General features: G+C 45.7%; 1 long non-coding RNA gene across 1 annotated transcript in view; it reads right to left on the bottom strand.

The window, feature by feature from the left end:
* Positions 1-13,614, bottom strand: part of LOC116702102 (uncharacterized) — a 24,224-nt gene that overhangs the window by 8,400 nt on the left and 2,210 nt on the right. Inside the window, exon 2 of the long non-coding RNA XR_004335053.1 lies at positions 5,709-5,718. This is a non-coding gene — a long non-coding RNA (uncharacterized LOC116702102). The remainder of the gene's footprint in view (positions 1-5,708; positions 5,719-13,614) is intronic.

Consider the following 13,614-nt stretch of genomic DNA (forward strand, 5'->3'; position numbering starts at 1 on the left):
CCCCCCCGACCCCACCCCCCTTCAAGGCCAGCCCCAGGTCAAAGGGCCATTGAGAAGAAAGCAAAGAGTGAGACGAGGGGGTTCAAATATGGGCTGTAGACCAGAGGAGGGGAGGGGTCTATGTATAGGAGTGTGTGTGTGTGTGTGTATATGTGTGTGTTTTGTGACAGCACACACTGTCATTCCCTCCCCTCCCCTGTTCTCACACACACAGGGACAGCGTGACCAGACGTCCCTTTGGCCTCTGATATATTTATATGCTCGAAGCAGACCCGCGAGATGCACCTGAGCAAATATTAACATCCTCCATAAGGAGCCTTTGATGTGCCGGGGCCAAAGCCCGGGGTCGGCATCCCTCAACGGGCTCGGCTCGGAGCGCAGGGTCTGCAGAGTCAATAGAGGAGTGGGAAGATACTGCAGAGCACACGGGTCAGACTCTCAGCCAGACACATTTTAGGGTCAGGGGAATCCAAATTATAAGGATTATTCACGTGAATTTACTGCAAGGTGTTCTAACTCAAGTGCTGTACTGAAATGCAAATTTGAGGTACTGAGTTTTTTCCACTATACTAATCTGACATGTTTTTTACAGTGTGTTATCAAAACTTTTACTTAAGTAAAGTATCTGAATACTTCTTCCACCAGTGATTTTGAGGTGTGATTCAGAAAGAAAAACACACTAAGTGACCTATGAAATACATGGAAATGTCAAAGCAGTTTGCATCACACAGTGTTTTTGATAGAGCTGCAGAGAAACTCTCATGACAGTTACACAGCAACGCTTACAAGTTTTTTGTTATTATTAAAAAGGCCATAGTTAGCACGGAGAATTCTGTCTCTCAACCCTCCCTGAACTACAGTCGAAAGTTCATAAAACTCAACAGCGCACACAACAAAATCCACAACTTATTTGAAAAGAGGAAAAAAGAAAGATTATCTTCCAGAGACTTAAGTGTCTTTGCTGCTAAATCCCTTTTCAAACGTTGGAGAAGAGACTTGAGGGAAATAAATATATAAAGTCATCCAAGAACCAGGCTAAGTGGTTTATCTGCTTTCATCTTGCCACCGCTATATGAGGACTAATCCTGCCTTGTGTCTTCAGCGCGGAGCCGGGGCCCCTCTGAACTACATTAAATAGAATAGATTAGCTCCTCCAAAAAGTCACGAGGTGGCATTTCAGAATCAGCCTTGTTTTTTTCAGTGCCATAGATAGTGGATGGCATAAGTCCGCATCTGTGCTCGGCTTTGTCTTTAGGTGCGTAGCTGACTTGTGAACTCGCACCAGAGCCAAGGGACTTTCTGCAGGATTGCTGACGAGGAGGGGCCATTGATTTGTCTTTTGGGCGACCAGGTTTATTTGAAGCTTGATAATCTGTGCGAATCACTTTTTGTGTTTGTGTGTGAGATATGTGTTTGCAGCCGTGTAAACAGGGAGTGAACGGCTGATAAAAACCCCATGTGAACTGCTCAACAAAGCCTCATCATGCAGGAGCATTGTTCCATCATTCATCGCGATGTCCGTGCAGACGGACGGAGAGGACGGTTGCAGCAGGAAGTGGAGTGTGGTTGTGTAATGCAATTAAATGACTCCATCATCTTGTTTGATGTGCTTCATTTCATTTGGATTTACTAATTTGGAATGAAAAAAATCAGATAAGGTGAAGCCGTCATGTGTTTTTACATCAAACGTGATGGACGACAATGTTTCCACTATGTTTCCTCTTCATCTCCTCACTCAGACTTCTGAGGGCAGCAGCGATTAGATCATCTCCAGCTCTCCACACAATGTGCCATTGTGGGGAGAAACAGTCGTAAATTGGACTTGTCAAAGCGATCTAGTTAGGGCTGGATCAAAGGCTTAACTGAATGCTACTACCTCTCATTCTGAGAAGACTTGTTTATATCTGCTGATTTCTCCTTTTTTCTCTCAACTGGGCAACATTTGGAGTTTTATGGGCTGTAGATGTCCTCACAGACCTGAAATCAGCTGAACAACGGGCGCCAGACAATTGAGTGAGTTGTTAGTTGTTCATTTATGAGGACCGTGGTTGACTGCTCCTCAGATCTCTGCAGGGTAAATTCTGGTGCATGACCAATGGCGTTATTCCATTTATGGTACCTGCTCCACTCAGCTCGACTTGCTTGCCTCGGCCGCATTACAGATTAGTATCACCTCGTTAGTGAGGCGAACCGTGGCTGGTCGCCCTAGCAGGACACTGCCGTGACCTAACGCGACACACACACAGAAAGTAAAAGGTGTGTTGGTTTTGATTCTTGGCATGTGGCTGTTTGCCAAAAGACAAACTTAGTTTCAAAAGAAGCTGAAGGCAGCAACAAAAACCGCTGTTTGAACTATTTAAACACGGCGGGGGTGTACAGGACCCCACCCCCTTCTGTTGTTCAGGACCCCACCCCCGTCTGTTGTTCAGGACCCCACCTCCCGTCTGTTTTCGGACCCCACCCCCGTTTTTTGTTGCAGACCCCCCCCCCCCCCCCCCCCGTCTGTTGCTAGCATTGATGCCGCAGTGATTAGTGACGATTCTCTCCAACCAATCAGTAGTCAGCAGGTTTTCACCTTCTGGTATCGCCTCAGCTCGCTTGGAGGTGAGGTGGTACTAAAAAAAAGAACCTGTTAGCAGGAACCAGGGACTTTTTTTCGTAATGGAAAACCAAAAAACGCGAGTAGAGTCGAGGAGAGGTGAGTCGAGCAGGTACCATGTAATGGAAAAACAACTTTTGAGTGAGCACGCTCCACCAAAACAAGTTCCTTCCCCAGGGTTATTTAGCAGAGGCACAGTGGCTCCGTCCGGCCCTTAGCGCCACCCATGGCGATTGTGATTGGGTTAAAGAAAGGCCAATAAACCAGAGCACGTTTTTCTCCTCATGGAATGCTGTGTGGACTAACCAGACCCTCCTCCGCAGCAATGTGGAGGAAGGTCTGGCAATGCAAGACTAGTCATCTGTTTATCCACTCCTGGGAGTGTACTGAACAGAGGTGAAAAGTAACTAATTCCAGTTACTCACCTTACTGGAATTAAGTAGTTTGTTTTGTGTTCTTTTACATTTTAAAGTAGTTTCTTAAATCTGTGCCTTCACGTTGCGTTTAGTTTGAAGTATTGTCATTTGCTACATTTTAAATCCGTTACTGATGGCAAACAGTAAATTAAAAAAAAAAGGTCTCTATTATCGTTTTGGCAAAGAATCAGTCTTTTTTTTGCCTTTGTTCCCTTTTCAGATCGCTAAAAACTCAGATTTAATAAATAAATAAATATATTAAGTATAAATAAATATGTTTAAATGTAAAAAAGTATGTCCCTTCCAACTCCCATCAAAAAGAAATTTTTAAACAAGCTACTTTTTACTTTATACTGGTCATTTTACTTATACTTAAGTAAATGTTCATCACAGTAACAGTACTTTTACTTAAGTAGAATAGGTTTGTATCACTCTCACCTCTGGTACTGCATGTACATCGAATGCATTGGTTGTCTGATGCAACTAAGGAGGTGTGTGGAACTTTCTCCAGATGCACTGAGTTTGGAGGGAGTATTAACAAGACCACAGCTATGCCAGATATGCCTAAACCAAATAAGTGGAGCTGAAAAGATGCAGGCTGAAAACAGAGGGCTCCCAAAGCAAAAAGACCAGGGTGAGAAAAAAAAGGGAAGTCCGACGCACATTTCACCATTATTCCTCTAATCTCGTGTCAGATCAAAGCCAAGAGCACGGATTTCAGCGCGTAAAGAAGGCTGTGACCATTTGGGGGGGAATCATGAGGTTTTGATTTGTTGAACGATGGGCTGGGTTAGTGTTTCCCATGTCTTATTGATTTGGAGGAAGCATTTATTAGCATGTCAAAACGCAGGCAGTCGGATGTTATTTATGGACATTCATAAATCGCCCTCTTACTTTATCTCTGCACGGCTGTGGTACAGCACATGTGCCCAACAACGTTTGAACTGTAAGACATAAAGCAGTTTCCAGGAATACTGTATGCATCCAGTCACAGCCTGTGACAGTCATAGCAGCCTCTGCTGGTAATGTCTGCATCACATGGGATGAGTTTGTGGCTGTAAATCAGGAACTGAACGCCCTTTTACCACACGTATCAGTGATTTCCCTAGGTTTGTAGAAGATTTAAATGCACATATAAAAAAAGCAAGTTCACGTCATTTTGGACCAGTATTATTACCATATTCCTGTCTAAAACGTTGGAAAAGCTAGAGCAGCTATAAATACATGATAAGATTATTATATAAAACTGGGGACTAACCAACACATTCTCACTCTTAGCTCTTAGCATGTAAAAAAAAAACCTAAGCTTGGTCAGGTGACTCTTGGCGTCATTTTTCAAACGTGCAGGCTAAAGCCACTCAGTTACCGTTAGGGAAAGATCGTGGATGGGGTTAAATGGAGTTAATTTGTTAATCCAGCAGCTCAGAAGAACCTACCTAACATCGTGCTTGACAATCCTCAGCCTTCTTTTTCTTTCCAGCTGGTCTGTCCTTACCCCCCCTGCTTTGCTCCTGTCATAAATACTATGGCCACTAGAGGGCACCACCTAACAATACATATTAAAATGGGTCATAATTGCTGCTTGTAGGAATGACCTATGGAGTTGTTTTTCAGCATAGGAGAGTTTCACTTCATATATTGTTTGGTAGATGAATATCTAATGCATTATATTCTAAAAATAGGTCATGTAGCCTATAGTGTGTGTAAAATCTTAATCTGCAAAGCAGCTCACTACAGCTGTTGTATAAATGCAGTGGAGAAAATACCTCCTTCCGACATGTAATGGATATAGTCATTAGTGCTCTACTATATGAGGTATTTAACTAGCTCCAGTCAACCATTATGGAAATGTGTTTGCTGTTAAGTTTGCATTCAAGACCACACACTTTTTCCCACTGGTAACGTGGTCTATTTGGATCAACCCAGGGGTCCATGGATTGCTGGAGTTGTGTCTGTGATAATACACAGACACAGATTGGTATCGGTGAGTCTTTAAACCCCTTACATACTATAGCCCTCGATTAAAACGTTCTTTTACACCTTGTGAAAAACAGTGATTACTGTTGGAAATAAATAAGAAAAAGTTGACTGATTTCAGATCACCCCATATGTGCAACAACACAAATTAATCAACATAGTGACAAAGAAGAATATCTCTGTGTATGGTCAAAAATGGACCGTAAAAAACTAAAAAAGGCGGCTGTAATACCATCAAAGCTTCAGTCATGCTCTGTAACAAGGTATTGGGACTTGCCTGCTGTTCTATTTTGGTATGTGTAAACAGGGGCCAGTAGTGGACCTCTATCTGTCAGCAGAAACACATTTGTGGGAGCATCAAATGAGGGCCAGTGCCGAAGAGCAGGCCGCCTCATTTAATAATTAATCAAGGCACAGTTCAAGGCACACGATCTAATGAAAGCACCGTCTGTCAGGCAAAATTAAGCCCATCTATCATTCCCTTATTGTTGTTAGTTTAGGCTGATCTTTCTTTCATTCCTTCGCCCCGCTCTCCCTCCCTCCCTCTTTCCTTCCATCCTTCTTGCCCCCCACTCCCCTCTTCTTATCATGAGGTTGTCAATGTGTCAATTAAAACGAGCTGCGGCATGTCGTTTCATCGCATGGGACGTTTGATGCCTTTATATGGAAGTGCTTTGAAATCTGTTTATTTTGCCTTTGCGTTGCTCTTTCTTCACCACTCTTCTTCTTCTCTCTGGCTGGTATGCTGTGGGTTCCTCTTATCTTTTGTGGCTGTGAATTAAAGCATGCAGGAAAACGCAACAAAGGGATGCAAGAGTGCCGATGACGTCACATTCGGATGATGATGAGTAAACAAAGAAAAGTGCAGAAAGCTTCTCAAGGGCATGTAGACAAGGCGGTTTAATCATGAGACCAACATGTGCAAGGCCCAGGGGGGGGGGGGGGGGGGTGGGGGGGGGGGGATATCAGGTATGAACTCAGAGAAAACAGTCCAAAGTGTATGTATGTATTCATAAATTTGAAGTACATAATTAATATTGTCCCAACAGAGGGCTTTACTTACTACAAAAAAACTACAAAAGTTGAAATTTTGTAGCTTGGGAACCAGAAAAATCTGTGAGCTCATGTTTTATTTGATCTGCCAAATGCACCTGTCCCCCTTCCATTCAGACACGTTTCCAGCCGACCTGGTCCAGATGTTGTAACTTGTGGAATCTTTGCGCTTTACGCAAAATGTGATTACACGTCATGGATGACTGTGCTTCTCACCCTATTTCTATCATCCGAGAGGAGCTCGGAGTAGAGCCGCTGCTCCTTCGCGTCGAAAGGAGCCAGTTGAGGTGGTTTGGGCATCTGGTAAGGATGCCTCCTGTGAGCCTCACTAGGGAGGTGTTCCAGGCACGCCCATAGGGAGGAGGCCTCGGGGAAGACCCAGGACTAGGTGGAGAGAATATATCTCCAACCTGGCCTGGGAACGCCTCGGGATCCCCCAGTCAGAGCTGGTTGATGTGGATCTGGAAAGGGAAGTTTGGGGTCCCCTGCTGGACCTGCCCCCGCAACCCGTTACTGGAGAAGCGGACGGAAATAAATGGATGGATGGATGGATGTGATTATGCCATTTTTTTGGCTTGCGCACCCTTGCGTCAGGGACACTACACTGAGCATAAACCTGGCTTAGTAAGGAGGAGCTCTTTTTAGGTTAAAACAACCTGGATGGTTGCAGCTGATATGGAACTTTCTGTTGTAGTCCAATTGTTAAATTGTGATGGCAACACTTGTTCAGAGACATATTGATGCTTCAGCATCACAGCTCATCTCTGCACGCCGTAGTCTGTTTACATTTGGTCTTCGCTCATCACTACGTCACATGTTTCGTTGCTCTGAGTGGTTCTAAGTCAATGTAACTGCTTCCAGAGGAATTTTGGTCTACGGCCGTTGATGACGCCCCTTGAAAATATGTAATAAAATGAGAGGTTCCTGCCTAACTCGCATATCCAGTAGTTGGGAAAATGTGGTTTGGGGCTGGAAAATGTGTCCAGGTTGTATCTCACTTTTCAAGGAATTTAGTTTTATCAGTTTTATCAGGTCATTGTTTTGTTTTGCCAAAAACGTCACTGTTTTGGTTCAGTCTATCGGCTCCCATCAACCTTGTTTCCAGCTACAGCAGGCAGCGGTTCCCAAGGAAAAAACTCTGATAAACTGACTCAAAGCTACCTTCTCAGCACTAAAAGTGAGTCCAACAATGTTAGTCTAGTAGCTGGTCAACTTAGTGGCAGCTACAGGGACACATATCCCTGAGGAGTTGTTGGAGACCCAGAAAAGCTAAAAAGAAAAGGTGCTCAGGGTTTACATAGGCATTTGTTTTCTAAAATGTTTAACATGTAAAACCCATGAAATCTCTTCACTGGCTCCCTGTCCCACTCAGAATAGAATATAAGGTCTCGCTCCTCTCCCACCAATGCCTTCACGGACATGTCCCCCTTTACCTACAGGAACTCCTCACCCCCCAGACGTCCTCACGCACCCTCCGGTCTGCAACCACAAACACCCTCCAAGCCCCGAGAACCAAGCTCCGCAGCATGGGTGATGGGGAATTTTTGTCTGCTGGTCCGAGGCTGTGGAACGCCCTCCCTGAACTCCTGAGGGCCCCACAGACACAAAACCTCAAAACATATCTTTCCAAGAAAGCTTTTTACTAAATGTATTTTATAGGTTTTCCTCTTGACTATACATTGACCTTGATCTTCCAATCTTCAACCCTTGTGTTGTCTTCCTGTCGACCATGCAACCTTTGGGTTTTTCAGAATTTGAGATGTTCTTTTTGCCATTTATCACTTTTCCCGGCCTTTCTTGTCATTTTTTTTTCTTCAAAATTTTTTTTACATGTTTTTGTAGCTGTTTTTTGCAGCGTTTCTGAAGCTTTTCCCGAAAGGTTGGACAATTTTTTTCAACGTTCAAATACTATAACATTTAATAAAACACCAATATTCAATGAAAGTAGTGAACTGAGCCTTTGCTTTACTTGAAGAAGCGTTGTAGTGAACCACCCAGCTTATTTTTTTTGACAATTTGGTTGAAAGAAAACCCAAATGTGTGATATAGAAACTTTTTGAAAATGGGTCAAATTTGTATTGTATGCTCTGTAGCACTTTGAGATTGCTGAAATGTAAAGTGCAATACATTTTTAATGTATTATTATTATTATTATTATCATTGTTAGCTTTATGTCCATCTTGTGTTTACAGCTTGTTTCGCTGCCCCCTTGTGGCCGATGGAAATTTATAGTGCTTCTTCAAAATCCTGTCCTTAATTGGGACTTGCCTGCTAATTAATTACTGAATGAGTCAACAACGGACAACATCTTTCAGAAATTTGACCAAGCTTTACAGACGGCGCTTTCATCTTAAATGATGTACCTGAAGTCATTTTGATAGCTTCATTATCATCTTTTGACTTTAGTCACATATTTTATGGCTTGCCATGAATTGTAAATGCTAGAAAATGACTTTAACTCACATATGCAGAGCATTTTGGTCTCATGATGTCAAGTTTTAACAACAAGAACTACGACAAGTATGCTGCATGTGCTTGAGGCATGCGTCTGATTTTTAGTAAAACTTGCTTGCTCCGGGAACCATCACCTTATCGTGGTGGAGAGGTTTGTGTGTCCCTATGAACCTGAGGGCTGTATTGTCTGGAGCTTTGTGCTCCTGGTAGGGTCTCCCATGGCAAAGAGGTCTCAGGGGAGGGGCCAGACAAAGAATGGTTCAAAGACTTCGATGGTTGAGCATGGAAGGGATAGAGAGACCCCGCCCGGAGGAAGCCCGGGGCCCCCGTCTGGAGCCAGGCCCAGACGGTGGGCTCGTGAGCGAGCGTCTGGTGGCCGGGTTTGCCACGGAGCCCGGTCGGGCACAGCCCGAAAAAGCAACGTGGCACCTCTCCCTCCAGCCCATGGGCCCACCACCTGTGGGAGGATCCAAAGGGGTCGGGTGCGCTGCTATATGGGTGGCAGCGAAGGTCAGGGGCTTCGACGGACCAGAACCGGGCGGCAGAGGCTGGCTCTGGGGACGTGGAATGTCACCTCTCTGTGGGGGAAGGAGCCGGAACTTGTGCGGGAGGTGGAGCGCTACCGGTTAGATCTGGTGGGGCTTACCTCTACGCACAGTCTCGGTTCTGGAACCGTTCTCCTGGATAGGGGTTGGACTCTGTCCTACTCGGAGTTGCCCATGGTGTGAGGCCCGGGCGGGGTGGGGATACCACAAGCCCCCGGCTGAGCGCCGCTGCTGTTGAGTTTACCCCGGTGGACGAAGGGTCGCCTCCTACGCTGCGGTGGTGGGGGAAAACTCTGACTGTTGTTTGTGCATATGCACCAAACAGAGTTCGGAGTATTCGCCTTCTTGGAGACCTTGAATGGAGTCCTGTATGGGGCTCCAGTAGGGACTCCATATTCTGCTGGGGGACTTCAATGCACACGTGGGCAATGATGGAGATACTTGGAGAGGCGTGATTGGAGGAACGGCCTCCCTGATCTAAACCAGAGTGGTTGTCTGTTTGGACTCTCGTGCTAGTCATGGATTGTCCATCACAAACACCATGTTCGAACATAGGATGCTCATAGTGTACTTGGTACCGAGACCACCTAGGCCAAGGTCAATGATCGATTTTTAATCGTTTCATCTGATCTACCGTATGTTTTGGACACTCGGTTGAAAGAGGGGCAAGCTGTCAACTGATCACATCTGTGTGAGTGGTCAGGGGGGAAGACTCTGGACACCTGGTAAGCCCAAACGGGTAGTGCGGGTAAACTGCGAACGTCTGGAGGAGGCCCCTGTCCGACGGACTTTCACTCACACCTCCGGCGGAGCTTTTCGTGCATCCCTGTGGAGTGTGGGGCATTGAACCTGAGTGACATGTTCAAAGCTTCCATTGCTAAAGCTGCGGCGGCGAGCTGTGGTCTTGGGGTTTTAGGTGCCTCAAGGGGCGGTAACCCACGACACCCTGGGTGACACCGGTGGTCAGGGAAGCCGTCCACATGAAAAGGAGTCTTTCCGGGATATGTTGTCTCGGAGGACTCCGGGCAGTTGCAGGGTACCGACGGCCCGAAGGGCTGACGCCTCTGCTGTGACAGAGGCAAAGCAGCGGGGTGTGAGAATTCGGGAGAAAATCTCGAGAAGGACGTTTCGGCCCCCCTCGTCAACCAGGTGCCGGAATATCCGGTCGCAAGGGTGGGACCTTGTTGACCTCACAGAGAGGTAATAGGGCGTGGGAAGGAGCACTTTGAGGAACTCCTAACCAGCTGAACGCCCTCTTTGTGGAGGCAGAGCTGGAGGATGATGGGGGATTGTCGTCAATTTCCCTGGTGGAAGTCGCTGAGGTTTCAAACAACCCCACGCGGCAAAGCCCCAGGATTGATGAGATCCGTCCAGAAATGCTGAAAGCTCTGGGTGTGGAGGGGCTGTCTTGGTTGACACCCTCTTCACACATGCGTGGAAGTCTGGGACGGTGCCTAAGGAGTGGCAGACGGGGTGGTGGTTCCCCTCTTCAAAAAGGGGGACCAGAGGTGGTGTGCCAATTACAGGGGTATCACACTCCTCAGCCTCCCTGGTAAAGTCTACTCCAAGTGCTGAAAGGAGGTTCGGCCGAAGTCGAACCTCATTGAAGAGGAACAATGCGGATTCCGTCCTGGTCGTGGAACAACGGATCAGATCTTTACTCTCGCAAGGATTGGAGGGGGCCTGGGAGTATGCCCACCGTCTACATGTGTTTTGTGGATCTGGAGAAGGCGTATGACCGGTCCCCCGGGAGAAATTGTGGGAGGTGCTGCGGGAATATGGGTGGGGGGTCCCTTCTTAGGCCATCCAATCTCTGTATGACCAAAGCGAGAGCTGTGTCCGGGTTCTCGGCAGTAAGTCGGACTCGTTCCATGAGGGTGGGCCTCCGCCAGGGCTGCGCTTTGTCACCAATCCTGTTTGTAATATTTATGGACAGATATCGAGGCGTTCTGTCGCGTAGGTTCGTGTGCAGTTCTGCTTGCAGAGTGATGTCCTGATGGCATCAGTCGTTCGTGACCTTCAGCACTCACTGGATCGGTTCGCAGCCGATGTGAGCGGCTGGGATGAGGAGTCACCCTCTAAATCTGAGGCATGGTTCTCAGCAGGGAAACCGATGGAGTGCTTTCTCGGTGGGATGAGTCCTTACCCAAGTGAAGAGTTTAAGTACCTTGGGGTCTTGTTCGCGAGTGAGGGGACTATGGAGCGTGAGATTGGTCGAGAATCGAGCAGCAGGTGCGGTATTACATTCCATTTATCGCACCGTTGTGACGAAAAGAGCTGCCAGAAGGCAAAGCTCTCGATCTACCGGCAATTTTCGTTCCTACCCTCACCATGGTCATGAAGGCTGGTCATGACCGAAAAAAAATCCAGGGTACAAGCGGCCGAAATGGGTTTCCTCAGGAGTGGCTGGCGTCCTCCTTAGAGATAGGTGAGAAGCTCAGTCATCCGAGAGGAGCTCGGAGTAGAGCCACTGCTCCTTCGCGTCGAAAGGAGCCAGTTGAGGTGGTTCGGGCATCTGGTAAGGATGCCTCCTGGGCGCCTCCCTAGGGAGGTGTTCAGGCACGTCCGCTGGAGAGGCCTCGGAAGACCCAGGACTAGGTGGAGAGATTATATCTCCAACCGGCCTGGGAACGCCTCGGATCCCCCAGTCGGAGCTGGTTGATGTGGCGTCGAAAGGGAAGTTTGGGGTCCCCACTGGAGCTGCGTGCCCCCGCGACCCGATACCGGATAAGCGGATGAAGATGGATGGATGGATGGATGCTTGCTAAAACCAGCCCAAGAAAATAGTCTTATTGTTTGACCGCACATGTCGTTTGCTTAACTGGACTCTCTTCTAGTATCAGATCATTAGTTAGTGTGTAAAATGTTGTCATATCTAAAAGAAGAAAAAAAAAACGAAAGAGTTTCCTTAAAAAAGAGGATCGCTCACCTTCTATCACCACCATCCATTAACATCAAATCTTGGCTCTGAACTTAAAAGCCTTAATCAACTAAGTCTTTCATCGTCAGGGGTATAAACCTGCGCTCCAAAATGCTACCTTTGTGTGTGTGTGTTTGAGTGTGTGTGTACATGTGTCCTAGTGTGTATTTGCATCTCTGTCTATGCACTCATTGTACACAGTATGTTCAGTATCTATGACATCCATATGCCCATACAGTACATTCCTCAGAAAGCACACAAAGACCTCTCAGGCATATTTGGCTCCAGCAACATAAAACACAAGCATAACTGACAGGAGCAATATGTGAGTCAGTTCTAAATACCTGTACAGCAGCGTGTCTTCAACATTATACAGCAGGAGAAAATTGCTAGCTACTGCTGTTAAATGAAAGAAACATTCAAACTTGACAGTAATTCTCCACAAAACAAAACAAGTAATGAATGTCTTCACCTATCCAAAAGTCTTATTTGGAAAGTTTTAGTGCTGAAACAGGTGTCCAGGTGAAACTGAAGTGCAGCGCTATCTGAAACCCACGGTATACAGTGCTCAATACACAATACAATAAGTAAAGCTCTCACTCTTCATATAATTTGTTGCAATGATATTTAGGCCCTTATAGGTTTATTATTCCATGGTGTGATCTAAAAGAGTAACTGTGTTGAAGCCATATGTAGATGTGGTGTAACAGAATTGTATAAAGTCATTTGCAGTTTTGTCAATCATAGTTCCTTTACATATCTAATAAGGCGTTTTGTTGTGTTTTGATGTCTGGATCAACAGAAGTACATTTCCAGGATCGCTGCTTGACATCTGGATTGTGTCCCTCACCCAGTGTTGTCATGTAACAAAGTACAAATACTTAGTTACAAGTAGGTAGAATATTCATGTTTAAGTACTTTACTTCATTATTTATAGTTCTGGAAACTTTTACTCCCTTGCATGTCCCCTAAGCATCTTCGTTACTCGTTACCACAAAACAAAATCAGAAGAAATTTGTTAGATTGCAAAAATTCATCTTAGCGAATCATTGGTCCTAGATTACTAGTTAATGTAATCTAGGTTGGTGACATAACGCTTGTTTGTTGCCAAGCGGCAAAACTGAAGAAGAGGCGGCGGAAGCACAAAAATGGATAGCGTCATGGAAGCACCTGCTGCAGGCTCTGCTGCCATGGTAACAGACGATGACCACCCCGACAACAGTGGTGAACGGGGGTGGTGATGAAGATACCGTTGAAACCCTGCGGCCCTGTGTTTGCAAGACATGTATATATATGTTGGAGTGAAAGAATCTACCTCACAAAAAAAATATTATTCTGTTTTTCTGTTTGTTGATGTCAGCATTTGAATTTGATGTGGAAGGTTTTACTTTTACTTCTAATACCCAACTACATTTAATACCAGACCATTACTTTTTAAACTTAAAGGTCCAATATGTAATTTATTTACTGTAATAAATCCAAAAATGACCTCAATGCATCATCAGATATTAGGAAACATGCAAAGTTGAAATGCTATCTTTTCTGATAACAGTGCTAATTCCAGAATTTTCTCCTTTTGTAATTTTCGTTCCAGTTGCGTGACCAGAGACGTAACAAACCCGGGTAAATATTGGAGATGTATTTGAAAGA

Source organism: Etheostoma spectabile, chromosome 2 (assembly GCF_008692095.1).
Source record: "Etheostoma spectabile isolate EspeVRDwgs_2016 chromosome 2, UIUC_Espe_1.0, whole genome shotgun sequence".
Lineage (NCBI taxonomy): Eukaryota > Metazoa > Chordata > Actinopteri > Perciformes > Percidae > Etheostoma > Etheostoma spectabile.